General features: G+C 45.6%; 1 pseudogene; it reads right to left on the bottom strand.

The window, feature by feature from the left end:
- Positions 1-6,027: 6,027 nt before the first annotated feature.
- LOC148508571 (uncharacterized) lies at positions 6,028-13,864 on the bottom strand (annotated as a pseudogene).
- Positions 13,865-27,592: the final 13,728 nt, after the last annotated feature.

The raw sequence follows: 27,592 nt of genomic DNA, 5'->3' as shown, positions 1-27,592 counted from the left end.
GGAGCACAGAATGCTGGTGATCAGAATCCCGGCACCGGAATCCTGATAGTTGAAATACCAATGCCTGCTGGTAAGTAATATAACCCTTACCCTGCCCCTAACCCACCTAACTCGCAGCCTAGCCCTCACCCCCTACTCCTGCAGCCTAACCTTCCCACAGCCAAACCCTAGTGCCTAACCCCTAACCCTAAAACATCCCATACAGGATCGCAGCTCCCTGCATAGTCTAGCCGGAATTCTGACCCTGTCAGGATTCCTTCAATGAGCTTTTGAGCGCTGCCTTTCAGTTCACCAGAATGCTAACTACATCCCCTGATGACGTATAAAGGGAGGCATGTAGAGGGGTCTGATGGCATTAAAAGGGGTTGTAGGGGTCTGATAATAATGGCCTAAAATCTGTCAAATACAATTGTTGTAACTCTACTATGGATTTGGCTACACACCCTGGCCGATCCCCCTCTCCAGGAATCCAAAATAAAATGGTGGTAACATGAGCTGGGAGGAAGCAATGCTGACTTCTGTGCCACTGTGTAGATGATGAAAGTAATTCAGCACAACTGTTGGAATTAACATACCGGATATCTGCCAACACCGTTGTAGCCACGTACACCTCTCATTTCTATTTGAGACATTCGGAAAAGTGGCCATTTGTAGTGAACACCTGCAGTAGTCCCCTTGAAGCAAACATCAAATTCAGAGGGGCAGGCCAAAGAGTAGACAGCTAGATCTGAAATCAGTGGCTGATAGTGAAGTTTGCAATTGTTAGAGAAATTCAAAGTCAAATACACAGTGTAAGGTCAGCAACAGAACTTCAGGTACAGTAATAAGAAGTATCAAATGCCAGGAGATGTCCGGGGAATGATTTCCAAGCAAGGAATGAGGAGTTAAACAGGTTTTCTTGTAGTCCAAATGATAATGTAATCTCTTGCCAGCCTCCCGGGTCCAGCTATTAAAAGAGGTACAGTTGAATAATTTCATTGTTTATGTGCATGCCTGGAAGGTAGAGAGGGGAGCCTGTGGCACCAGAGCCGGTTGTCCCCTCCAGTGTTTTCTGTAACAAACTGAGCACATGGTTAAATGTTTGTACTATATAAATCATATAAATCTAGGACTTATTTTACATACTGTTACAAAATGATATTGGGGCTGATTCAGCAAGGATCGCAACTGCGATTACACAGGCTATCGGCCGATTGTTGCATTCTGTGCATGCGTATGCATCGCAGTATGCATGCACAAACACTCCACTGCGATCAGGACTGCGATTGCAGCGGCTACGCAGACCCATCGCAGAGTGATTGACAGGAAGTACCGTTTGGTGGGTGGTGATGAGGGGGGTTGGTAGGCGAAACTCAGACGTCCCAGGGCGTTTGACTTTTGTTCGTGAAAATGTGAGCCACTGCTTTTTCACAAGTGAAATCATTTTCTGGTGCTAATTTTCTCTTCACTGTTGTCAAGTAGGCTCCGCCCTTTGCACTCCTTAGTGATGTACAGTCAGGTGCATAAATATTGGGACATTGACAGAATTTTCATATTTTGGCCTCTATTCACCACCACAATGGCTTTGAAATGAAACAAACAAGATGTGCTTTAACTGCAGACTTTCAGATTTAATTTAAGGGTAATTACATCCAAATCAGGTGAACGGTGTTGGAATTACAAAGGTTTCTATATGTGCCTCACACTTTTTAAGGGGCCAAAAGTAATGGGACTATCAACTCAAAAGCTATTTCATGGACAGGTGTGGGCTATTCCCTCGTTATTTTATTATCAATTAAGCAGGTAAAAGGTCTGGAGTTGATTCTAGGTGTGACATTTGCATTTGGAATCAGTTGCTGTCGACTCTCAATATGAGATCCAAAGAGCTGTCACTATCAGTAAAGCAAGCCACCATTAGGCTGAAAAATCAAAACAAACCCATCAGAGAGGTAGCAAAAACATTAGGTGTGTCCAAATCAACTGTTTGGAACATTCTTAAAAAGAAAGAATGCACCGGAGAGCTCAGCAACACCAAAAGACACGGAAGACCACGGAAAACAACTGTGGTGGATGACAGAACAATTATTTCCCTGGTGAAGAAAAACCCGTTCACAACAGTTGGCCAAATCAAGAACACTCTCCATTAGGTAGGTGTATATGTGTCAAAGTCAACAATCAAGAGAAGACTTCACAAGAGTGAATATAGAGGATTCACCACAAGATGGAAACCATTGGTGAGCCACAAAAACAGGAAGACCAGATTAGAGTTTGCCAAACAACATCTTAAAAAGCCATAACAGTTCTGGAAAAACATACTATGGACAGATGAGACAAAGATCAACTTGTACCAGAGTGATGGGAAGAGAAGAGTATGGAGAAGGAAAGGAACTGCTCATGATCCAAAACATACCACCTCATCAGTGAATCATGGTGGTGGTAGTGTCATGGCGTGGGCATGTATGGCTGCCAATGGAACTGGTTCCCTTGTATTTATTGATGATGTGACTGCTGACAAAAGCACTAGAATGAATTCTGAAGTGTTTCGGGCAATATTATATGCTCATATTCAGTCAAATGCTTCAGAACTCATTGAACGGTGCTTCACAGTGCAGATGGACAATGATCCGAAGCATACTGCAAAAGCAACCAAAGAGTTTTTTAAGGCTAAAAAGTGGAATTTTATGCAATGGCCAAGTCAATCCCCTGACCTGAATCCGATTGAGCATGCATTTCACTTGATGAAGACAAAACTGAAGGGAAAGTGCCAAAAGAACAAGCAGGAACTGAAGACATTTGCAGTAGAGGCCTGGCAGAGCATCACCAGGGATGAAACCCAGCGTCTCGTGATGTCTATGCATTCCAGAATTCAGGCTGTAATTGCCTGCAAAGGATTTGCAACAAAGTATTAAAAAGTGAAATTTAGATTTAGGATTGTTTAGTTTGTCCCATTACTTTTGGCCCCTTAAAAAGTGGGAGGCACATATAGAAACCGTTGTAATTCCTACACCGTTCACCTGATTTGGATGTAATTACCCTCAAATTAAATCTGAAAGTCTGCAGTTAAAGCACCTCTTGTTTGCTTCATTTCAAAGCCATTGTGGTGGTGAATAGAGGCCAAAATATGAAAATTCTGTCAATGTCCCAATATTTATGCACCTGACTGTATATTTAGGGATTTGTTTCATCAATTTGGCCTTAACTGCCCCAGTTCTATCCCAAACACCACAATTGGTCAATGTCATCCCAGCTTTACTCATAGACTATAGCTTCTGTGAAATGTGATTTTATCATAGAGTGCAGAATGGAGAAGGAAAAATAGATTTTAATTGTATCACAAGAACTTGGCACAATTAATTAGAGATGTGCACCGACCCCAGTGTTTTGGTTTTGCATCCGGATTCATCTTCGTGTTTTGGTTTTGCAAAACCACCCTCATGTGTTTTGATTTTGGATCTGCATTAAAAAAAAATAAAAAAAACACCTGAAATTACGTTTGGTTTGGGTTTTAAATTCGAGTTCCGGACTGCAGGAAGATCCAAACCGGGACTCTATACCCCAAAGTGATTCCGAACTTGGACTCGGTTCGACTTGGAACCTCTAAATTTGTTTGTTGTCGGTTTTCTGAGAAACAGACCCGCACATCTCTAAAATACATCTTGTGGTATATATCCAGCAAAGAAGTTGTACATTCCACATAATGTTACTATTATTATTATTGTTATTAACTTATTAGCACTATCACCCAGCTTTAAGACGTTAGAGTATTTCAGAGAGCAAATACATCTAACAGGCTTTGGTAAAGTGGTTTTGAGAGCCTATTTGAAACTTTGCAAAGTGGTGGAGAGTTTGATAGAGAGAGAAAGCCATGGGCGAAGCAGTATGGGTGAAATCTTGAAGACATGAGTGGAAATAAGTTATTAGTTGGGTAGAGAGGCAGTGGGTGTTGGCAGAGCAATGTGGACAGGCGGGAGTGTGATGGGAGGGCTTTATTGGGGTTCGTACTTTAAAATGGACTCTGTAGGGATAAGGGAGCCAGTGTAGTGCCTAGAAGAACAGGGGAGATAGATACAGAGTAGGTGGAGAGAAAGATGAGCCAGGCAGCAGCATTAAGACTGGATTGGAGTGGAGAGAATGGGAGTCAGAAAGACCAGATAACAGGAGGTTACAGTAGTCCAGTCGAGCGATAACCAGTGAGTGGATGAAGGTCCTTGTTGCCTACAGATTAAGAGAGGGTCTAATCCTGGAGATATTATGAATGTAGAAGCAACAAGAATGGGCGAGGGCCTGAATGTGTGGTTTGAAGGAGAGGACAGAGTTGAGCACAACATGTAGACTGTGGCCTTGTGGGACAGAAGAGATGATGATGTTGTCAATGGTTAGTGATAAGGAGGGAGATAAGAGGACTCAGGAGGGTGGGAAGACGATCGATGGTTAGTTAAAAGGAGGGAGATAAGAGGACTGAGGAGGTGGGAAGACAACCAATGGCTAGTGAAAAGGAGAGAGATAAGAGGACTCAGAGGGTGGGAAGATGATCAATGGTTAGTGAAAAGGAGGGAGATAAGAGGACTCAGGGTGGGAAGATGATCAATGGTTAGTGAAAAGGAGGGAGATAAGAGGACAGGAGGTGGGAAGACGACCAATGGTTAGTGAAAAGGAGGGAGATAAGAGGACTCAGGAGGGTGGGAAGATGATCAATGGTTAGTGAAAAGGAGGGAGATGAGAGGACTCAGCAGGGTGGGAAGACGATTCATAGTAAAGAGGAGAGAGATAAGAGGACTCTGGAGGGTGGGAAGATGATCGATGGTTAGTGAAAAGGAGGGATATAAAATGACTCAGGAGGGTGGGAACATGATCAATGGTTAGTAAAAAGGATGGAGATAAGAGGACTCAAGAGGGAGTGAAGATGATCAATGGTTAGTGAAAAGGAGGGAGATAAGAGGACTCAGGAGGTGTCACGGCTGCTGACACTTGAGACTCCTGGAGGGAGGCAGGCCTACTAGGCACAATAAACTGGGTGGTCTTAGGAACTCAGTAGCACAGGATAAAAGTAAAATAGAATTTATTCACGTAAGAATTATAAACAGCAAGGTCTCAAATAAAGTCTCAAAGAGCACAGAGGTTCACTTATGCAATAATCGGTATAGGAGAAAATTGCAGCAGGGTTGAGCCCCGTGATTCGAGGAAGATTGTAGCAGGGTTGAGCCCCGTGATGCGGAGAAGATTGTAGCAGGTTAAAGCCCTGTGGTGTGGCTAGAGTACGGAGCGGGGTTGAGCCCCGTGATGTGGAGATGACACTGAAACTGTGCAGTTGACAACTGTAACAAGGATGAGTTCAATAGCCACAGGAACGAAAAGACAACAGGTAAAGTGCAGGAAAATTATGAAAGCACAATGATGGAGCAAAAGCAATACTTAGACAATAGGAATGCTGGGCTCTGTAGTGCAGCGGATAACTGGCATCAGAAGTTCATCTGGAATATAACAAAGTCCACAGCAATCCACAGGCACAGCTGGGATCTGGCAGGAGTCCAAGAAAAGACCTGAAAGCAACGTTGCATAGACACTGAGAAACAGTTACTGACAGGCTTTGTACTAGAGGTCTGTGATCCATAGGAAGTTTCAGAACATGTGACCAAAATGGAATCAGGTTTGAAATAATGAGCAATCTAGGAATCCCACAACCTGACGACACCTGGGAAACAGATGATCACTTTAACACTCTATCCCCTGAATGAGAAGCATGCCAGCAAGCAGGATAGCTCCTCCAACGACCACAATGGAACTTTGGCAAAAGTAGTCTATCTTTATGTACTGAAATAGTAGCAGTCCTGACAGGAGGATAGGAAGTTTAAGAAAGCACTTGGACATCCGGGAAATACATGGCGGAAATACAACTGGAAACATGAGGGAGAAGGGTAGAAATGAGGGGAAGAGAGGTAGAGATAAGTATCATCAGCATAGAAATGACAGTGGAAGCCAAATAAGCTGATGTCCTCACCAAGGGAGAAAGTATAAAGGGAGGAAAGAGTGTTAATGGTCAATTTGGGTTCAGACATACAGCAGATCTAGTCTAAAAATAACCCAATTAGCTGTAGGAATAATTTTAAGAACGGACCCCTTCATATAGTAATTAGTGTCCACATACGTGGTTGTCCAGTTTGACCTGAAGGTAAAAATACAGGTTATACAGCCATTTTATTGGATCATATAGAATAACTTGAACCATGCTGATAGGGACATCAAGCCAGAGTTTCTGACCTAAAAGATAAAAACATTACTGTATTTATATAGTATATACTGTAGTTCAGCTCATAGAAGCCAGAGTCAGTTTTGACAATAAGCCTATCAGATACCAAACACAGCAGAGTAATACTTCAGAGTAATTAGTCAGTAGGTGCTCCAGTTGTGTCCTGTCAAGAAGTTGAAAGTGATAGTCAAGATAAGAATTGTCCTTGTCTATTAACTTTATGCAGTTTTTTTGGGGAAAAAAAAGGATTAAATACAAAGGGGTATCATTTTATTATAGTAACAAACACAAAACTTTCCAGATATTTGAGCATGCTTGTTTTTGAATGAGAACTTTTAGGGTTCATAGAGAAATGTCCCTCATTTTCTCTATTCTTTCTCAATTTCCGCTGTTTTCCTGTCACCGTCCTGTCATACTGATTGTTTTAATTAGGATAATAACTCGCATCTGGGCAATCTAAGGGAACAAATCTGAGCTAACAATAACAGTTTTAATTAGTTTTCACTCCAAATTTGAAGAGCACTCATTAGCATTTTACATGGGCTGCAAATACGAGAACCATAAGTGGACCCAACAAACACCACATACACATTGGAAAAAAAATAAAATAAACAAACTGATTCTATTGAGGAAAGGAAATAGATCTATACAGGTATAACCAGTTAATAAAGAGAAACTGATAAACATAAAAAAATAACATTGATGCGATTTTCAACCTGCAGTTATTTCAGACCTTACTAGAGGGTCTACTCATCATTTCTACAAAAGCAGGTGAAAATGAAAATTTTCATCTACTTTGTAGAAATAACGCATTAGGGCCATTCATTATAAAGGTATCTCCTGCTTTCCTTTTAGTCCCAATCAGCCCGCTGTCCCTATACACTAGTATGGAGATCTAAATGAATCAAGTTTCGAAAATACAAAATTTTCAGAGCTTGACTATGGGAATCTTCATCATCTTCAGATGGCATTTGTCCCGACACCCCTGCTCCTTCCCTATGGGAAGGAGATCAGGAGTGTGAAAATCCGCCACTGTTCGGCTCATGCTGCTAGATGCCAAGGCTTTGTGCACGTGCATGAACCCCAGTTCAGGCAGGCACATTAGCACTGCTGAGTCAGACTTGACATGAAGAATTGGCCCCTAAATGAGTGCAAAAGAATCACATGAGCACACTGTGATATTGGAGAGCAGATTAGAAAATTCAACACAAGTCAGTAACAGAGAGATTAAACTAACATCACTTACTGAGGAAGCAGCTGTTTTGTTATGGAAATACAGTTGGTAAGTGTGCTTTACAGTGTAATGTAACTAGAGATGTGTACGGATCCCCGTGTTTTGGTTTTGGTTCTAATTTATCATTGTGTTTTGGTTTTGGTTTGGATCTGGATTTTAAAAAAAAAATGTTTTTTTTATAAAAACAGCAAAAATCATGTACAGTAATTTGGACCTGTTTGTGTTCCTACAGTATTATTTATCTCAATAACATTAATTTCCAGTCATTTCAAGTCAATTTGACCACCTCATAGCGCACAATATTGTTCACTAATATTGGCACAAACACACGGCAGTTTAAAATAATATAGCACATCTATGAAAGATTGCGGCATAGCAGTGGCACATAGGATGGCAGTTTAATAAACTATACAACCCAATAAAAAGAATGTTTTCATTATTCAAAAACTAGATCAGAGGCCCAAGGGCAGTACAAGGAAATGGAGGTGGAGTATGTATGTGTTGGAAGAGAGATAAACGATTGATTGAATGATTTATCGATTGATTGAATATTTGATTGGTTATGAAAATTTTATTTGAGGCCTTGTTTTGCGGCTACTGAGAAAAGGCTTTACAAAAATACAATTTATCTTGGTCATTCATATTACCGAATAAATTAAACAAAAAGAGGCTAGGGGTTGTTAGAGATAGGCGCGCATGCACAAAATCAATACATTAAAACTTGACTTTTATTAGTTATTATACTAAAAATTCCATTCACTGGGAATGGTACAGTAAAAAATAGAGGTAAAAAATTTATTGAATTGATAAACATACATATAGATTAGTGTATAAAGATAGAAAAATGTGAGCAAATAGTGTATAAAAAAGCAGGGTCCACCATTTCAATTTCCCAGTATTATGAAAGCAATGTTGAACCGAAGCAAAATTATATGTAATATGTATATTCAATATATCTAATAACCTACATATAAATGCTCCTTGTTGGTCATAGAGCTAAATCAATAATGGAATTCACTAATACCCCTTTTACACCAGAGCAAAAAACTGGGTTATTGCTGGGTCTACCCGGGTCACAGCTCAGTGTAAAAGGGCCCCTGAAAAATAATCCGGGTCAAGTGACCCGTCAATCTAACCCAGGTAGCTACCAGGGTCAGACGCAGGATGGACCTGGTTAATGATGCAGTGTAAATGGCATAACCTGGGTTATCCGACCTGGGTCATGCCTAAAATGAGCTGATAGGTGGTTGTGGAGCAGTCACCACCCACTTTTTATGACCTCACAAGTTTAGCAAGGCAGACCCAAATTCAGTGTAAACAGGGCGGACCTGAGAATAACCCAGATTGATGATGCTGTGAAAACTGTGTCTGACCTGGGTCGGAACCATGTCTGAAAACCCAGGACGGACCCAGGTTTTTGGTGGAAAAGAGGTATTATATTGGTGATAATAATATCACATCCACTTGAGTGGCTTGTGAAAACTTCAGCAATAATGTCCACCTTTTAATATAAGGCATAACTGCTGGTTCAATCCTTTAAAGGTCAGACAATCACATAACAATACTTATTATCTTTTGCTGTCTCATGTGTCACAATTTATTCATTTAATATAATACACATTGGTTTGTGAGCATAGAATAGCGTCACACTAATACTGCTGTATAATATTAGTTTTATTCTGACTGATCGATTCATATGAAGCTCACAGATCACTTTAAGCTGTGCTGCCAATGAATAATGTTACTGCAATGTTATAACATCATCCCTACTCAATTAGCATTATTACCACACCATATATTTATAGTGTTATCACTTCTGAACTAGTACAGGCATGATAAAGTCACTTTAGGCTGTGCTGCCAATGAATAGTGTTGTTGCAATGTTAACATCCTCCCCAATCAGCATTTTTTTTAACACACTGTGACTCCAGTAATGATGGCACCTACTGAATGTTATTTTTTTATCAAAGTGCTGTAGCCTATAGTCCACAGTGCCTCTATGGTTTTTTTAATGACACAGTGCCCCTTTAAGTTAAACTGTGCTCCTAAATTGCATTTTTTTTTAAATGACAAAACCCACACAGTGCTCCTTTAAGATAAACACAATGCTCTTAATGGCAGTTGTAAATGCCACAGTGCCCTGCCCCTGCCTTTACTGGATTGACAAACAGCTCCAGTCCGACTAGTCCATTCCTCCTAATGGCGTTCTGTGCCTCTGAATGCTGCAGCCCACAGTCCCAAAATTACACCATGCCCCTAAGATAACAATTAATAACCACAGTAACACCATACATGCCTACTCTCCCGGGAATCGCGGGAGGCTCCCGATTTTTCGGGTAACCCCCCGCGATCCCGGAAGAGTAGGCATATCTCCCGCATCCCGCCCACTTCCTAGTGAAGTGGGCAGGATGGGGAGATTTTACCTGAAATGATCGGGTCCGTCGGGAAGGGGCGGGGCTAAATTAGGCAAATTGCGTCATTTAGCCCTGCCCCCTCCCCACGGAGACGCGAATCACGGTTTTTAATAAAAAGGGGGTGGGGTCTAATGCCGTCTATCGTCTGGCCCCGCCCCCCGAAGAGGAGAGCAGCAGGTCCCCTCCTGCTGCTCCCGGAAAGCTGCCCAGCAAAGTAGGTAAGTATGAGTAACACACAACACAGTGCTTCCAACACTCCCTCTCTCTCTCTGATCTCCTGTGTAAAATGGTGCCCAATCACAAGGGAGGGACTTGTACATGCAATCCAAAACACGTGAGAACCGGCGCTGGGAAGATGACATTTTGCCTTGTTTTGGAATCCGAACCAGGTGGGAATACTCTAATTTCGGGTGGATTTGGTTTCCAGGAATCTGTACCCGCTCATCTCTAAATGTGACATCTTTCTAGTTTATCTACATTTTAAATATATCTTTACAGAATGGATCAACTTTTCCCTGTTTCTGGAGCAAGGTCCAAAAAGTCACTTCAGAAGAAAAAGCAACTAGTTTTGGTTGCAGCAAGCGAACCGGTCTTATCATGTTCCTGTACTTAATCTATGTACAAGAACTGATTACCCCAGAGTAACACCATCAAAAATCAATAAGAGATACATTGGTTTATCGCTTCCAACCTTATACAACCTTCTTAACTAAACTTAACTTAATAATAAATAACGACACAGACACAATGCAGCTTGGCTAAAAGGTCACAGGTTTTTATTTGATAATTAATTAATTAATTAACCTTACCGAGGTGGCAAGAGACGCTGCAAGCTCAGTTCTAGCTTTTAAATACGAATGACTCGAGGGACGACTAAAACGACCCTCCTATAGACGCACTTACGATGTGGGGGTCTCGCTTCCCTCCTGAGCCAATCCAAACGCCTCCGTACAAAAAGCGTTCGGGTCCCCTCGTACAGAGAAGGACAAATTCGCCACTCACCTTGAGGTCAAGCGCCCCCACAACGTTTTCTTGCGCCACATGAAGCCACTGAGCTGCAGCGAACTCCCGCCAAACCAGGCAACAAAGGAAGACTGGCCCGCCACCAAAGAAAAACTAATCTAGAAAGGAAAGTAGATCCTTGATGAACAGCCCAAGGCCAAGGGCATTTAAATGCACACCATCCGGGCGAAAATAACGATCCATGTCGCCAGTCAAAAAGCTGTGACGCACAATCACACCTCCCAAGTAAAGCACATACCGATCCACCACCACATTCACCTTCTTCCTCGTTATATCCACAGTCGAGTAATTCCGAGCGCCCCTCCAAGTTAAACGAGGAACCATTTCTGACCAAACAATCCAAACTCCTGGCCAACGCATTCGCACCTCCTCCAATAAACCACGCAACCGCACAATCAATTCCACACCTTTCAGATGACCCACATCATTACCACCAACGTGCAACACCAACCACTCCGGCGCTCCCCAAGAAGCCACAGATGAGATCAACAAATCAAGAACAGCCTCCACACGCAAACCCCTCACTCCAATCCATCGCACGCTCCGTCCACCAAGCAACAAACTAGCACGTTTAGCCAGACCATGCTTCTCTGCCCAAAAAACATAGGAATGACCCACAAACCAGACCTGTCCATCTTCCCTTGCAGGTGCTGAAAAGGAAAAAGAAGCCTAACCATGAGAAACTGTAGAAAACCACCACCACGACACAACTTATGAAAGAAAACATAGCGACTAGCTAGCAGGGATGCATAAAAGGGGGAAACAAAGAACCCGAGTGAAGAAGAAAAACTAAAAAACCCGACCCGTGAACCAAAGTGGTCAAATCATGGCTCCCGGGGGGGAAAACAAAAAAATCCCTTCACACCCCCAATTGTTGAACGCTAGCCATTCATCAATTGGTGGGTAAACAATGTTTTCGGGTTAGCAAGGAGCGCACTATAATTTATCGCAGCGCACATAAGACTTGTAAGCTGCAGATTTCCATCTACCTACTTGTTGAATACCTGCAGGCTAAGCCCCTGCTAAAGCTGCGCAAGTAGCTGCACCTATGCGAAAAGAATGAGTCCCAAACACTAAGACGTCTAAGCCTAACTCGCCTAAGGCGCGCCTAAAAATAGCAGCAAATTGGAACTTAGTAAGGGGTGTGCCATAGACGTGCACCAGCCACTGCGATCCTCCAGATGGGCGCACACCCATGTAGGAGGATGCCAACTTAACGGGGCACACCAGATTGCCGTCCTGACGATGCAGAGTAACCCATCTACCTCTCCCTGTCTGATCTGTCTTGGAGAATCTTAATTTACATAACACAGTAGAATCCCTAAACACAACATCCGATAACAACAGGCCGGAGGAAGCCGACTTTTTACTAGCCGCCACTAACTCACCAACTCGGAATGCACCGTAAAATGCGACCACAAAAGCCAAACTGAAAAGCGCCACTTCAAATGAATCCGTAGTTACCTTTTCTAACACCGACAGCAAAGACTGCAGCAGCTGTTGGTCCACCGGCCTGCGTGAGTCGGCGTGAGCGGGGCACTCCTTGGCCCAACCTTTAAGGGCTCTCATTAACATAAATGATTTAGTGGGGTCGTAATGACCTTTAAGTTTGCAAAAGAATGATATCCCCGCGAGCGCCGCAACCACAGAAGCCCTGGACCTGCCCTGTTGGTGTTTAAACCAGACAAAAGACAAGATCAAGTCCTGGTCCGACTTACCCTCCATGACAGGCTGGGCGCAATGATCCCGCCAATCCTGCCAGGCCGCCGAGTATGTTCTGAGGGTTGACGGGGCAAGTGAATGCCGCACCAAACCTTCTAAGCCGGCCTGATGATCTGCCATACAAACGAGGGGCAAATTAAACCTTCAGGAGAAGAAAACGGGGCTAGGGAGCGCAAACGCGCAAACTGGAAACGAGACAATGCGTCAGCTATCTCATTGGCTGTGCCAGGGACATGACACGCCGTGAGACTAATATTCGACTCCAGGCAACGCAACAGCAAATGACGCAATAGGCGCAATGCAAAGGGGGAAGCCGCTCTCTGATTGTTGATGGCGTGTACCACACCTAAATTGTCACACCAAAATTTTACGTGCCGGTTGTTCAAACGATTCCGCCAAAGCTTGACAGCAACCACTATTGGAAATAGTTCCAAAAGTAATAAGTTGCTGGTAAGGCCCTCGCTGCGCCATTCTGGGGACCATGGAGCGGCGCACCAGTCCCCATCAAAATAAGCCCCGAAGCCAGATGACCCGGCAGCGTCAGTAAAGAGCTGCAGCACCTTGTTGGCCACGGGGGGCGAAGGCCAAATGCGTTCGCCGTTAAACTGAACCAGGAATCTGGCCCAAACCCGGAGATCATCTTTAATCTCGGCCGACAGACAGATGTAAGGACGGAGTAACCCCTGCTGTTGCCCCTTCAAGTTTCCTGCAAAAAACCCTGCCCATCGGGATCACCCGGCAGGCAAAGTTGAAGGAACCTAACAGCGATTGAACTGCGCGCAATCTCACCTTATCAGTGGACAAACAACATGCCACCATATCCAGTAATTTTAACACCTTGTCTTGGGGGAGTCGACAAAAACCCTCTAATGTGTCAATCTCAATACCCAAATACGACAAACGGGTACTGGGACCTTCTGTTTTATCCGATGCTACTGGAACTCCTAGAGTCCGAAAAAGCGCTTAAGCGGAGAAGAGGAGGTCTGCACAAACGTCGCTCCCTCCTGGACCCACAAAGAGAAAATCGTCCAAATAATGTGCTACCCCATCCCGACCAGTACCGGCCTGGATGCACCAGTGCAAAAAGGAGCTGAAACTCTCAAAATAGTAACAGGAAACTGCACAACCCATGGGCAAACATTTGTCAACAAAATAGCCAGTTGGCAGACGAAAGCCCATATAGCGCATAGCTTCCGGATGCAGCGGCAGCAGACGAAAGGCCGACTCAATGTCGATCTTCGCCATCAACGCTCCCTGACCAAAATGGCGAACGAGGCCTAGAGCCTCGTCAAATGACTGATATACCACTCTGCAGGCTGACGCGGGCAGGGCATCATTGACAGAAGTGCCCGGAGGGTAGGAAAAGTGCTGAATTAATCGGAACTTGCCTGGCGCCTTCTTGGGAACTACACCTACCGGGGAAATGCAGAGATTCCGCAAGGGGGGAACAGGGAAAGGGCCTTCCATCCTCCCCAACAGAACCTCGGCCTGAACTTTGGCGTGCAAAACATCCGCATGATCTATGGCTGAACGCAAATTACGCTGGGTGCAAACAACTAGTGGATCTGAAATTGGCAAACGAAAACCTATTGAAAAACCTTCTAACAAGAACTTAGCCTCCTCGCGCAAGGGGTACCATCCTAACCAACGGGAAAGAGCCTCTAAGCAAATAGGGGATCTGGCCTTAGCTAGCAGCCCTTGCTCCCTCGGGGGGGTCGGATAAGTTGACTCCTGATGCCCGTCGACAATCTTTGGCCAGGTGGTCACCACTGCAGAGGCGGCAGGAGTGACGAAAGCGACACGAGGCGCCTCGGGTGCACCTGGAGTCATTAAATGCAAAACATTTGCCTCTCGCTGAACCCGTTGCACCTGGCTTAAAAGATGACGAGGACTTACATGGCTGGGACCCCTCCAAAGGGGGGCGATGGTTTTGGGACACCTCCAACCATACCTCAACGTCCTTCACGCCAAATGGCAGGACGCGTCTACCTTCGTGCTTTCTGCAAAATTGCACATCATAATCGCGCCATGCCACACCCCTGGAACAAACGAACATGTCATGCACCAAAAAAATATATTTCAGAACTTTGACGTGCTCGTCCGCCCGTGCGTGGAGGTAGCATGCCGCAAACACTAGCATACCCTTCAACCAGGCATTAAAATTGCAAAAAGCCTCCTCGCCCAAACCCCCAGGTTTCTTTGCTTTCGCTAAACCTTTCTTAGTTTCTTCTGTGAGCGAGAAAAAATCCACAAATTTTCCTCTGCGGATCTTTTCCCGAACGCTTTTTCGCAATCCTCGCAGGATTGCTGTGTTCGCGCAGTGCACGGCATCCAAGCCTGGTTCAGGCTCCTCGGGCATTGCTGCCTCAGCTCTCTTGCTGCTATTATCTGTTTTCCTAGCAAGGCGGCGCGCAACCATCCTAGCAATTTTTCACGGGCGCGCAGGAGAGCCAGAGGAATGAGAAGAGGAACTGGAAAAAGAACATGAGGAATTAGACAAATCACACTCACCATCCTTTGAGGGACCCGGAACCGAGCCATCTACTTCTTCACGAGGAGAATCCACTGGCCGAACAGCCGGGTTAACTTCGGGACGATCAGCTATAACAGCCGCACTGGCCGAAGAAACTTCTGTTGCGGATCCACCTGCAGCCGCCGTACCTGAAACTACATGAACATGGTGAATCACAGGTAACGAGATCTCAGGCAGTGGGGCTGGAGGTGTCGGGGGACGGGGAGAAAGAGGGGGCATGGGCAGATTTGCCCCGGGTGGGGGAGGTGTAGTGACTGGAGCGGGCTGGGGGAGGTGTGCAGCTGAATAGGAAGAAGTAACCAAAGGGTAAAAGTAAGTTTGGTGGGGAGAGGGCTGCAAAAAGGGGGGGTAAGAGGGGAAGGAAGGGGCAGAGAAATGGGGGTACCCCAGGGTGGGGGGTGCCACGGAAATGGACGGATACATCGGAGGGGCAAACAAGAGCTCCATGCAGCTTGACCCCAGGAAGGGCCAGCTATTGAAGAAACCGGGGCCGATGAAAAATAGGGAGGTTGAGTGGTTGCAGTATGTAACCATGAGACTTGAGAAACCCCAGGGGAGGGGAAAGGGCCCGGGCGACCGGGATTCGGAAATGTCTGCCAGGGGGCAGCAGCTGCATAACCAAAACCCGAACCCTGAAGTATCCCGGGGTGTCTGGGAGGTGAGGCCAGCACATTATTTAAAATGGCCACCACAGGCGAAATGGCCGCCGGGCCCGCCGCACAGGCAAGGGCACCGGCGCCATCACTGATCCCGCCGGAGCCTTGTGTCACAGGTGACCCCGCCGCTGGACGCACCGCTGTAATAAGCGGCGCATCCAGGTAAGCAGAGTGACCGACGGGAGGCGCGTACAGCCGCACACCCACCGGAGCAGCAGAAGGAGGGAGCGGTGAGGGCGTGCGTGACACGTGATCCGCGTGAGAAGGGACTCCCGCCGGCGCGGCCAACGCAGTAGGAGCAGCGGGCACATGAGGTGAGTCACCCGCCGCAGCCGCCCGCGACGTGTCCCACGGCGGCTGAACGCCAGACGGGGGGGACCGGAGCAAGGCCGGCGAGTCCTGCGGGAACCTCGCCCAGGGGGGGCGCAGACTGGCGTGCCACGGTAAGCGCTGGGGTGGTGATGGCTGGGGGTGTAAGGGTTGCGCACACCATAGGATGGGGCGGGGGGGTGGCCACCCGACCGCATACCACTGCAGAGCGGAGCGGGCGGGCAAAGTCCGCCAGCCGGCGGGGGGGAGCGGAGCGACGTGGACGGGGCATACTGTAATTTGGCACAATATAGGGTACTGTTTTCCTGAAAAGAACACAGCAAGAGGCTGACCCAAGGGAGAGCCCTAACCTATATACCCTAACCTGACCACTCCTACAAGAAACCCTAATAGGCTGGAGACTAACCTCCTGACACACTGACATCACTAAGTCACCTGAGCCAACAAGCCTGTCAATCAAAGCCATCAGCAAAAAAACAGTTCCCTTATCTTCACTCAAACTTAGGCAGTCTTCGCTTGTTAATAAAATTTGCATTTATCATCCCCCATGCATAAAAAAGCTGTGTACTTACCAGGCCTGTAAAAAAATTATAAAGAACCAGGGGCCTGATTCATCATGGATCGCTAATGCGATTGCAGCTGCGATGACTCACGGAGGTCTGCTACAAAAATATGCTAATGAATGCAATCGCACATCCGTCGCCCAGCCAGCATAGAGACGCCCACTACTGCCAGCGGCGCAGAAAGGGAGAGGAGCGAGTACTAATTACCCGGACCCGGGTTTGCAGGAGGGGCCCACATCACAGCAGCCCAGCACATGCTGCTGTGTGCTGGGCTGCACTGGAAGACTGTTCGCGGCTGCTAAGCAGCAGCTGCAGCAGTCTTCTATGCCTATTGGAGAAGCGATCACACTGCTCGCGCCCCCCACTGGCTATGTGCCTGGCTGAGGGGCTCACAGCGACACCCTCCACAGCGGGCAGCGCCGTGATCTTTTTTTTTTTCCTAAGGGGAACTCCTCCCGCGATTAGGCCACGCCACCTTCACCCGGGCCCAGCGTGCCTGACTACCGCTATTTCACATCCGTAATACCTTGCAGTCCTGCTTATACATTGGGAACATCGAGTAACATCGGCCCAGTTACAACATCTCTGACCTTACTCGGAAATTGCTAACCACGCCACACGCAGTAAGTACTCAAGCTGCGTATGCCTTTGCAGTGGCTAATTTATGCACGCCCATGCGACAGCATTTACAAGTACTTTCACACTTTCCACCCCCAAACGCTGACGTCCCGTCTCTCGGTCTGCGATGGCTCTGTATCTGCGTAGGTGATCGCAGTGTGATCACAATGCTAACTCATGGACGCGCACTGTGGTGCAGCACGTACCATCGGACGATCTGCATACGGTGTTGCAATTGTAATCCGTGATGAATCAGGCCCCAGGTCCTTATTCTCATAACGATCTCAATCTCCTTTTCACAGGTCTACTCAGAAACGTATTAAATACTATAAAATGGAAGAAAGGCTGCGCGTGGTTACAATGCCATTGACCTGGAGTTATTTGGCAGGTGTGTATATTAACAATGTTGTCAGGCCTACAGTCTGACAAATATATTTTGCGGTAAAATTATGTTCCTGATTGCACTGGCAAGAATGCGAAAAGCAGTTGTTTCACCTTTGTTTCGTTTTTAATATCCCAGTCACATACTTCACAGTTAAACTCACCAGTAGTTAATTATCATGAGGGAAATTTGATGGAAAATTCTATTTCCAGGGCTCGTTAAAGATGGCTTCCAATGTCCCTTTACACTAAGGTGCTTTACCGAGGTAATTTATTACCTGACCACAGCAGGGAGCACTGTGGACATCTCTGAGACTCTAGCGAGAGCGGTTTTAATAAGGATCATGTCTTTGTGCCTGCACTTGCTCCCACTGCAAAATATGTCTATAAGATCTACATTGGTTTATTGCTTTTACACCATAACACCTTGACTAGCTTACTTAACTTAAACTACAAATAAAGACACGGACACCAGAGCTTGGCTAAAAAAGGTCATAGTTTTTTATTTACAATTAGAATTAATCAACCTAACCAGGGTGGCAAAGAGACACTGCAGGCCCAGTTCCAGCTTTCACCTCACTCAAAATACTTGAGGGACGACTAAAACGCCCCCCCTTCTAGATGCACTAACGATGTGAGAGTCTCACTTCCCTCCTGGGCCAATCCGAGGCGCTTACACACAGAAAGGCGCCCGGGTTCCCCCACACGGAGGACAAATTTGTCAGGGGCATCGAGAGCAAATGCTCCCACAAAGTTATCTTGCGCCACCTAAAGCCACTGAGCTGCGGCATACTCCCGCCTGCTGCGCCTCCCCTAAGTTGGGAAAAGAAAGCTTAGTGCGACACAACAGAAAAATAACGGGTGGGTTGCGAAGATCCAGCAAAAGAGGCTGGTTAGTTACCAAACAGGCCAATATATACAAGCAATTAAACCACTCCTTCTATCAATATCATTGGCTAATCACACCAGCTGACCACAGAAACTTACCCAGCAACAAGGCTGTCATAACCACAACACTCAGCAAAAAAACAGCAATTTTAATTATCCTCAATCCTATTCAGATTTCGTCTACCCTAGTCACTAATCATCTAATCCTGTAGACACTGTTGAAAGAGTAGGGCGGCCTCTTTACTTCAGAAAGCCTAAAGAGAGGTTGTACTTGTCACTATGCCTATGAAAATAACATTTGTGACCTCCAAATCAGCTATGGGCCTGATTCAGAGATATACGCTAAGATGACATTTATGCAGTTGAGCGATTATCGGTAAACTGCCCATGCGTCTAAGTCACACTGTGCACCATCTCAGCCTGTGTCTGCAATCCCGTACGCAATAAAAATGGCGTCTTAGTTCCCACGGACATTCTGCATGGCCACAGGTTTACTCAGAAGACCGATAATCACATGATCTGTGGCTGATGCTGCGTCTATGTACGCAGATGGCGGATTTGCAAAGCCACAGGTGGGCGTCTCAGTACATTCCTTAGCATCTGCGACATTTGCATATTTCCGCACAGCAGCTGCGATGACATTAACCTACATGAAATGACTCAGGCCCTGTATCCAGTGGCGTCAGAAGGGGTGACACCAAGGTGCAGGCTCCCCCTCGGTGACAGGAGGCGGGTGCTGCACTGTAACATCATGTGCAGCACTCGGCTCCTGTCACAGAGAAGGAGCCTGCACTGCCCGCACCTCCGGCACCCCCCATTGATAACTAACTACCGGCGGTCTCGGGACGCGAAGCCACGCCCTGTTCCCAAGGCCACGCCTCCTCCATCGAGGCCACGCCCCTTTTCGGCGCAGTGCGCGGCTCCGCCGCGCTCAAGGCATCCCTCCCCGCACCGGGTGTCACCGCGGGGAGGGACGCCACTGCCTGTATCACTCTTGTTAAACTACAACTACTAATTCTGTTTTGCCACTGGCAACTTAATGCAGGGTTACCATCTTTCTCACAGACCCTGGACTAGGATTGACAGATCTGGGCTGCGGGAGAGATTTCTAAGGTGTTCTTAACTTTCTAAAAACACTTTCTCACCTCATACAGCTTCCGGTATCTTCCTAACGTTTAGCCTGTGGATGCTTTCTGCACCAGTGTCATATCTATATTGGGTGCCGGGTGGGTGGCATAAGGAGTACCTGCACTGTACAACCTGCATTTACTTACCACTGCCTTTACTGCCTGCCATCCGTGGCAATACTGTATTCTGAGGATTTCTCAGGATTTGTGGTGGCACCATTTTTCCAGAGATAGTGACAGAGATATGGCACATGTGCAGAAGACTCTTCTGTTGTAGGGGGAGGAGGCCCACAGACATCTCTATGGGGTCTATTTACTAAGCAGTGTTAGGAGACAGAGGCCCTGGTTCAGAGCCGGACGCTCTGACAGAGCGCTCGCTCTGAATCAGGGCCGTCCCTCCTCCTTTTTGGAGCGGCCTCCTGGCCGCTCGCACAGCTGTGGGTCACCACCCGCAGCTATAGCGAGCGGCCAAAATGATGGTCGCGATGGTCAAGACCATCGCGACCATCGGGCTTGCGACGAGACCCTTACGGTAGGGTCTCGCTGCCGCAAGCCCTGGAGTGCTTTTGGCTCTATCACTAGTGATGTCAGTGGGGCCGGCCCCAGACGGTAGGCGTTCCCATGGGAACGCCTCTGTCTGGGCAGCCACGCCCCCGGCACGCCCACCAAAGGGGGCGTGCTGTCAATCACCATCAACAGCACACCCCATTTGGTGCGAGACCCATAAAGACGGCTTGGCCGTCGTTATTCAGGTCTCACACATGCGCACGACGGAGCCGCCTCCGTCGTGTGCATGCGCACTTGGCCAACATCGACCTGCTTGTGAGCGCTCACGAGCGGGTCTGAATCAGGCCCTGAGTGAAAAGTGATAAGAAAGTGATAAGGTGCCAGCCAATCAGCTCCTAACTGCCATCTCACAGGCTGTGTTTGAAAAATGACATTTGGGAGCTGATTGGCTGGCACCTTATCACTTTTCACTCTGTCTCCTAACACTGCTTAGTAACTAGACCCCTTATATGTGTAGGCTGGTGATCTAGTCTGCGCTATGCAAACCTCGGGAAACAGATGCATTGTTATTGAGCATGTGCAGGATGGAAAAGTGTATAGTGCACATTAAAAATGGTAGATTACCCAGCTCTATTACAAAGACACAAGTGCAGCACTGTACACTAAGGGACATATATAACAACAAAATGAAGCAAGAAAGCAGAAAACTAGTGATTCACAGCATTTGGGGGGGGGAGTAAAAGTGCAATTTCCCTTTGTTTCCAAGGACAACTCTATAAATTTTCATTTTGACCCTGGACCTTTTTGTGCCACCAATAATGTATTTTTGAAGCTCATTACAAATGGGTGCACATTGGGCATGTGGAGACATTCAGACAGCAACTGTATATGCTTGTTAGAGAGCACCTGTCACCTACTCATAACTGTGCATTAAGCATCTATCTGAGCAGACAGCATATAATTATACATCACGTAGCTGTCAGCTCTCTCTCTAATGCCTATTGACAGGCTTTAAGTATTTGTCCGGGAACAGTTTTGTTCCTGTATATGTCCTCGTTATTCAATACTGGTCACCTGCACAGTACGATTCCTAATGATTTGTATCCTGACTGCAAATAAATGACATCATAAACAAGTTAAAAAAGCATAATAAGGGGGGAATTTACTACGCGGCGTGTTTGAAATACCTGCGTTTTTTCTGTGGTTTACCGGTGAGACTGCTTTGGTCCCACGCCACAGCAAGCCTCATAGAATTCTATGGGACTGTGATGTGGCTATTTACAGCAAGGTCCGCAAAGCATAACTTTCTAGAAATTGTTCCCGATAGGCAAAACATAGGCGATACCTATAGAAGTCTACGTGTTTCATTTAGCAAGTATGCCCCAGAGAGGGAACTTATTAGTAGATACTGGACCTGATTCAGAGCCGGACGCTCTGACAAGAGCGCTCGCTCTGAATCAGGGCCCTCCTACCTAAAATTGGAGCGGCCTCCTGGCCGCTCGCATAGCTGTAGGTGACCACCCACAGCTTATGCGAGCGGCCAAAAAGATGGTTGCGATGGTCAAGACCATCGCGACCATCGGGCTTGCGACGAGACCCTGTGGTAGGGTCTCGCTGCCGCAAGCCCAGGAGTGCTTTTGGCTCTATCAGAGCCAAAAGCACTCCCACTGACATCACTAGTGATGTCAGTGGGGCCGGCCCCAGATGGTAGGCGTTCCCATGGGAATGCCTCCGTCTGGGCAGCAATGCCCCCCCGGCACGCCCACCAAAGGGGGCGTGCTGACACTCACCATCGACAGCACGCCCCCTTTGGTGCTAGACCAATAGTGACGACTGGCCGTCGCTATGCGGGTGTCATGCATGCGCACGACGGAGCTCCCTCCGTCGTGCGCATGTGCACTAGGGCACCATTGACCCGCTTGTGAGCGCTCAGCGCTCGCGAGCGGGTCTGAATCAGGCCCACTGTACGCTATACCGCAGAGACAGAAATGATGATCAAACCAGAACTCTTTATTTCTGTACAAACAGGAACAAACACATGCTGCAAACTTGACATGGAAGAAACACATATTAAAATAAAACAAATTATTTATTACATATAAAATATAAACAAAACATAATACTTGATATTATAGAGACCCATCATCTTTTTTCTATTCCAAATAACAACGGATTTCTCTGGGAAATATTAAACCTAAGTGACGAGGAGCATTTGTTTTTCCATCCTTTAAGCCCGACAGCGTGACCGGTGTCGGCGCTGCCCTTGGACTAACGCCGCAGCCGGAACCTCTAGAGACCAGACCAGCATAACCTTAATGAGACGGAGAGTCGTAGGTCAGCTGGATAACTATACCGGGACAAGTGTTGCTCTATTAACTATGCTGATGGCCAGTTATCCATAATGGGACTGAAATCTTTGCTATAATAGACTGAAGGCTTTGCTATAATAGACTGAAGACTTTGCTATAATAGACTGAAGGCTTTGCTATAATAGACTGAAGGCTTTGCTATAATAGACTGAAGGCTTTGCTATAATAGATTGAAGGCTTTGCTATAATAAAAAGCTCTTGCATACTACGTCTGGATTTGGGTTAATTGTGTCTTCGTCAAAAATACAGTAGACTCTGCATGTTATACCAAAATTAGTTCTAACCTTGGGAACATTCATATTGGAAAAGATGGTCTATATATAAAGGTGGATGTGATCTCTCTTTTTAGGGAATATTGGATTTTAGTAATCCTTTTTGTATGATCTGTTTATATTTTATATGTAATAAATAATTTGTTTTATTTTAATATGTGTTTCTTAATACTTTGTGAGCACCCCCTATGATGAGATTTCATTGTAGTTTTTTTTTAGCTTTAATTGGTCATTCAGATTTACTTACTGGGAGGCTGCCGTGATGTGAATATATATATTTGACAGTTTTTATTTATGTGGTATTGTGCCTAGTTCTAATTATATGTAATTGACATGGAAGAAAGGAAGAATACCTTCTATAACAGAATCTGGATAACATGTTGGAAATGATGTGTGTGCAGGTGTTTTTATTGCAGAGTTATATGAACACACAGCAGCAGATGACTCAAACTATGAACAACCCAGTGATGTTGGTTTATTGAAGTATAGTAGGTGCAGCTGTACTTACTGTTACATGCATACTGGTAATGAAGTGGAGCTTGAGCCAAGCAGGGTTCTATACAGCTCATCAGTTGGTAAGTGTATGCTGCAAACAGTGGTGCAGGGATAATTTTGCCACTTCAGATTTCTCACTGATGAAGTACATGTGTCATCCTTGTGAAGTCATCTACAAATGTCACTAAGTATCTGTATCTACTCACAGACTTAACTTCCATTGGACCACACACATCTGAATATTCTATCGTAAATGGTTTTGTAGGTCTGTCTGTTGATTTTGAAAATGGCTGACACAGGGGCGTCTTAAGAGAGGAGGAGGCCCGTGTGCACTCCCCATGCGGGGCCCCCTCCTCTCTCCCCAGTGGCCGGCAGCTGACTGACATGGCTGGCCAGCCACCTGAGCATTAGTAGACTCCAGGCACTAAAGTGTGCCCGGAGTCTACTGCGCATGTGCAGAACGCCGGAAAAATGGCTGCGGCGGCCATTTTCCGGTGTTCTGAGCAGCGCTGACACCCGACACTGGACCACGGACAGGTAAGTTTAAAATAATATTGGTGCAGGGTGTGCCCCGCACACACTGCACCCATTATAGATACGCGAGTGCCTGCAATACAGATCTCACACTGTTAAATGTCGACACTCGGAATATATCGACATTTCAACCATGTCAACCTAATTGTATGTTGACATATTGGTTGTCGACCTAATGACCAAGTTGACATTCTGACTGTCGACATTCTGAATGTTGAGCTTCTGAGTGTCAAGCAGCTGACTGGATACCAAATACAGCTTATTGCATAAAGTAGCTCTCTCATGCTCTTTCTACAGCACATGCCACATTTCTGATCATCATCTACACCAGTGATTCTCAAACTTGGTCCTCAGGACCCCACACAGGTCACATTTTAACCAGGTCTCCTGGCAGGTACACAGGTGTATTCATTACTAAGGGGTCTACTTACTAAGTCGTGTTAGGACTAGGAGACAGAGTGAAAAGTGATAAGAAAGTGATAAGGTACCAGCCAATCAGCTCCCAACTGCCACTCACAGGCTGTGTTTGAACAATGACAGTTAGGAGCTGATTGGCTGGCACCTTATCACTTTCTTATCACTTTTCACTCTGTCTCCTAACACTGCTTAGTAAATAGACCCGTCTCTGACACATCTTAAAAGATCCACAGATGGAACTAATTATTTCTCTTGTGATTTTGTAAGGAGACCTGGAAAACATGCACTGTTTGTGATCCTGAGGATCGAGTTTGAGAGCCTGTGATCTACACGGAGAGATAATGTACTCTGGCCTTTCTGCTCTTTCTCAGTCCATTCCTATGTGACTGAGTCAGGCTAATCTCTTGCAGACATTTCCACATACCTTCTCTTATAAGCAGCATCTTTACTTTGAATTTCCATGGGGCCTATTCATTAACCGTAAAAATTCAATGGAAATAATTAGCTTTAGAACTCTCATGGAGTTCTAGCTAATTATAGGTGGAATTCATCATTCCACCTCTCCATAAGTATCTATTCCGAAAAGCTGTCATTTTTGCGATGACAGCTTTTCGGGAAATAGATACTTTTCCCTGCCTACACTACCTTATCGCGTCTGGAAACAGTGCTGCGCATGCGCTGTTACATCTGTAAAACCAGCGCATGCGCAGCACTGCCTGCAGATGTGTTAAGTTTCGTAACCCCCCCGACCCCCCCACCCCCCCCCCGACTTACCTGTCCGCGCAGCAGCCTCCGGCTCCGTCCTGCTGGTCCGTCATGTGGTTTCCCAGCAGACCACATGACAGATTAGAAAAAATATATATATTTTTTTTCTTTTTCTAAACTTTCTTGTGCTCTGCTGGGGAGCACACATGACAGACCAGCCTCCGGAGCCTGAGGACGGAGCAGAGCGCCGGAGGGACTCGTCGGGGGACCTGCACACGCTGATTCAGGTAAGTGGATTCTGCTATTCGCCACCTCACAGTGGCGAATAGTAACTGCATCAAATTCCGAAAATTGATAATTTTTGGAATTTGATGAATACCACAATTTCCACATCCCCATACTAATGTATGGGGAGTGTGGAAATTAACGCAGGGGAACTTAGCAAGGAGATATCTGTGATATCTCCTGTGTTAAGTCTGTTCATGATTACCAAAATAATGTTATTTAAGGAAAATGTCCTTAAAAACGTTATTTTAGTGTTGATGAATAGGCCCCCATGTCTGATAGTTCTAGTTAGTCAGACTCATCACTGTGAATTTAGTTGAAGCACTGGTACTGTAGCTGCAACCATTTCCTCTGAGCTCTGGAGTTGATGTACTGAATCAAGCGCTATTAAATGATAGGTAGAAGCTGATTGGTTGATATGGGCAACTGGTCCACTTCTCCAATCTTTTCACTGCTGGGTACAGTACTCAGACCCTCCAACATGACCCGTTCCATTAGGTACAAAATGCTCTGCTCCTGGACTTCACTCTTAATTTATGATTGCAGCCACCTGTGGTGAAACAACTGTCTCATAAATTTCCTAGCTCAACACAGGTGGCTGCAATCTTACAGTAGGTGGGAAGTCCAGGAGCAGAGTGTTTTGTACCTAATGGAATGGATCCTGTTGGAGGGTAGGCAGTACTTCAATCTCTCTGTATTCACACCGACTTTCTAACTTTTATAACTTTTCTTTCTTTTCTCTCTGCATTCCTGGGCCCGTGACCTATTAGTAGATACACTATATGGGAGTAGCAGAAAGTATAGTCAAACAAGCAATCTTTATTTCTGTACAAACACAAATAAACACAGCTGCAAACACAACACCTTTTTCTGTAACAGAGTCTAGATCACAGGTTCTCAAACTCGGTCATCAGGTCCCCAAACAGTGCATGTTTTCCAGGTCTCTGCACAGAATCGCAAATTAAATAATTATCTCCACCTGTGGATCTTTTAAAATGTGTCAGTGAGTAATGAGTACACCTGTGCTCCTGCTAGGTGACCTGGAAAAAGTGAACTGTTGGGGTCCTGAGGACCGAGTTTGAGAACCACTGGTCTAGATAAACACACCCCATAGCTATTTTCTTTTTCAAATAACTTTATCAGCAGCTGAACACTGATGACATCTGGATGTATAAAACAGGTTGAGTCTCCCATATCCAAAATGCTTGGGAACAGAAGTATTTGTATTTTGGAAATCAGATTTTTCTGTATTTTGGAATATTTGCATGCCATAATGAGATATCTTGGGAATGGGACCCAAGTCTAAACACAGAATGTATTTATGTTTTATATACACCTTATACCCAATCTGTGTGCAGTGGCACCATGGGGTGCCTCAGAACACTTGCAGGGGTGCCTCAGGTTGGTGGTCCAGCACCAAATCAAATTATTTTTGGTCAATGTAATGTAAATTTATTGGGCAAACAGATGCGAAAACCTGTCCACCACCACATAGCTGACCCTAAAGATTACAGGTAAAAACACAATTCACTTCACTTTACATTTTTTTTTCTGAATTTCTCAATTACTTTTGGCTTAGGGGTGCCATGAAAACAATTCTGATACTCTAGGGCACCACGGTTCAAAAGAGTTTGGGAACCACTGCCTTATACACAAAGCCTGCAGGTAATTTTATACAATATTTTTAATAATTTTGTGCATCAAACAAAGTTTCAAAACCAAAGGTGTCACTAAACGCTCCAAAAATTCTGTATTTTGGAATATTTGAATATGGGAGATTCAACCTGTAATCATAGATGAGACCAGTGTGGTTGCAAATGAATTACTAGAGATTTGCGGTTCGGAGATCAGGACAGATCCGAGTCAGTTTCTGATCTTCCCGTGGTACAGAATTCGTATTTTAGATCTGAATTTCAGGTTTTGGATTGCAACAATTACATGATTTTTGCTGTTTTTAAAAAAATGTAAAAAAAAAAAAAAAAGATACCCAGATCCAAAACCAAAACACATGAGATTGGTTTTATAGAAACAACACCAAAACATGAAGATGAATCCAGAACCAAAATCAAAACATGGGGGTCAGCGCACATCTCTATCAATTACACATGTCTAACAGATGTGTCTCCCCGCCGGTGGTGCATGTCAATTGTTCTCCAGGGAGCTCTAAATAGAAAGAGCTATCCCGACAGGTAAGGATTCATACATACTGGCATTAAAATATTCCAGTATACATGTAATAGGGTCAGGATGCATTGCAATGTATTTGCAATACATGATAAATCCCACCCTATAG

This window comes from Taudactylus pleione, unplaced genomic scaffold (genome assembly GCF_031769625.1).
Source record: "Taudactylus pleione unplaced genomic scaffold, aTauple2 ptg000355l, whole genome shotgun sequence".
Classification (NCBI taxonomy): domain Eukaryota; kingdom Metazoa; phylum Chordata; class Amphibia; order Anura; family Myobatrachidae; genus Taudactylus; species Taudactylus pleione.
Note: the sequence above shows the minus strand (reverse complement) of the source record. Positions and strands in the feature narration are given on the sequence as shown.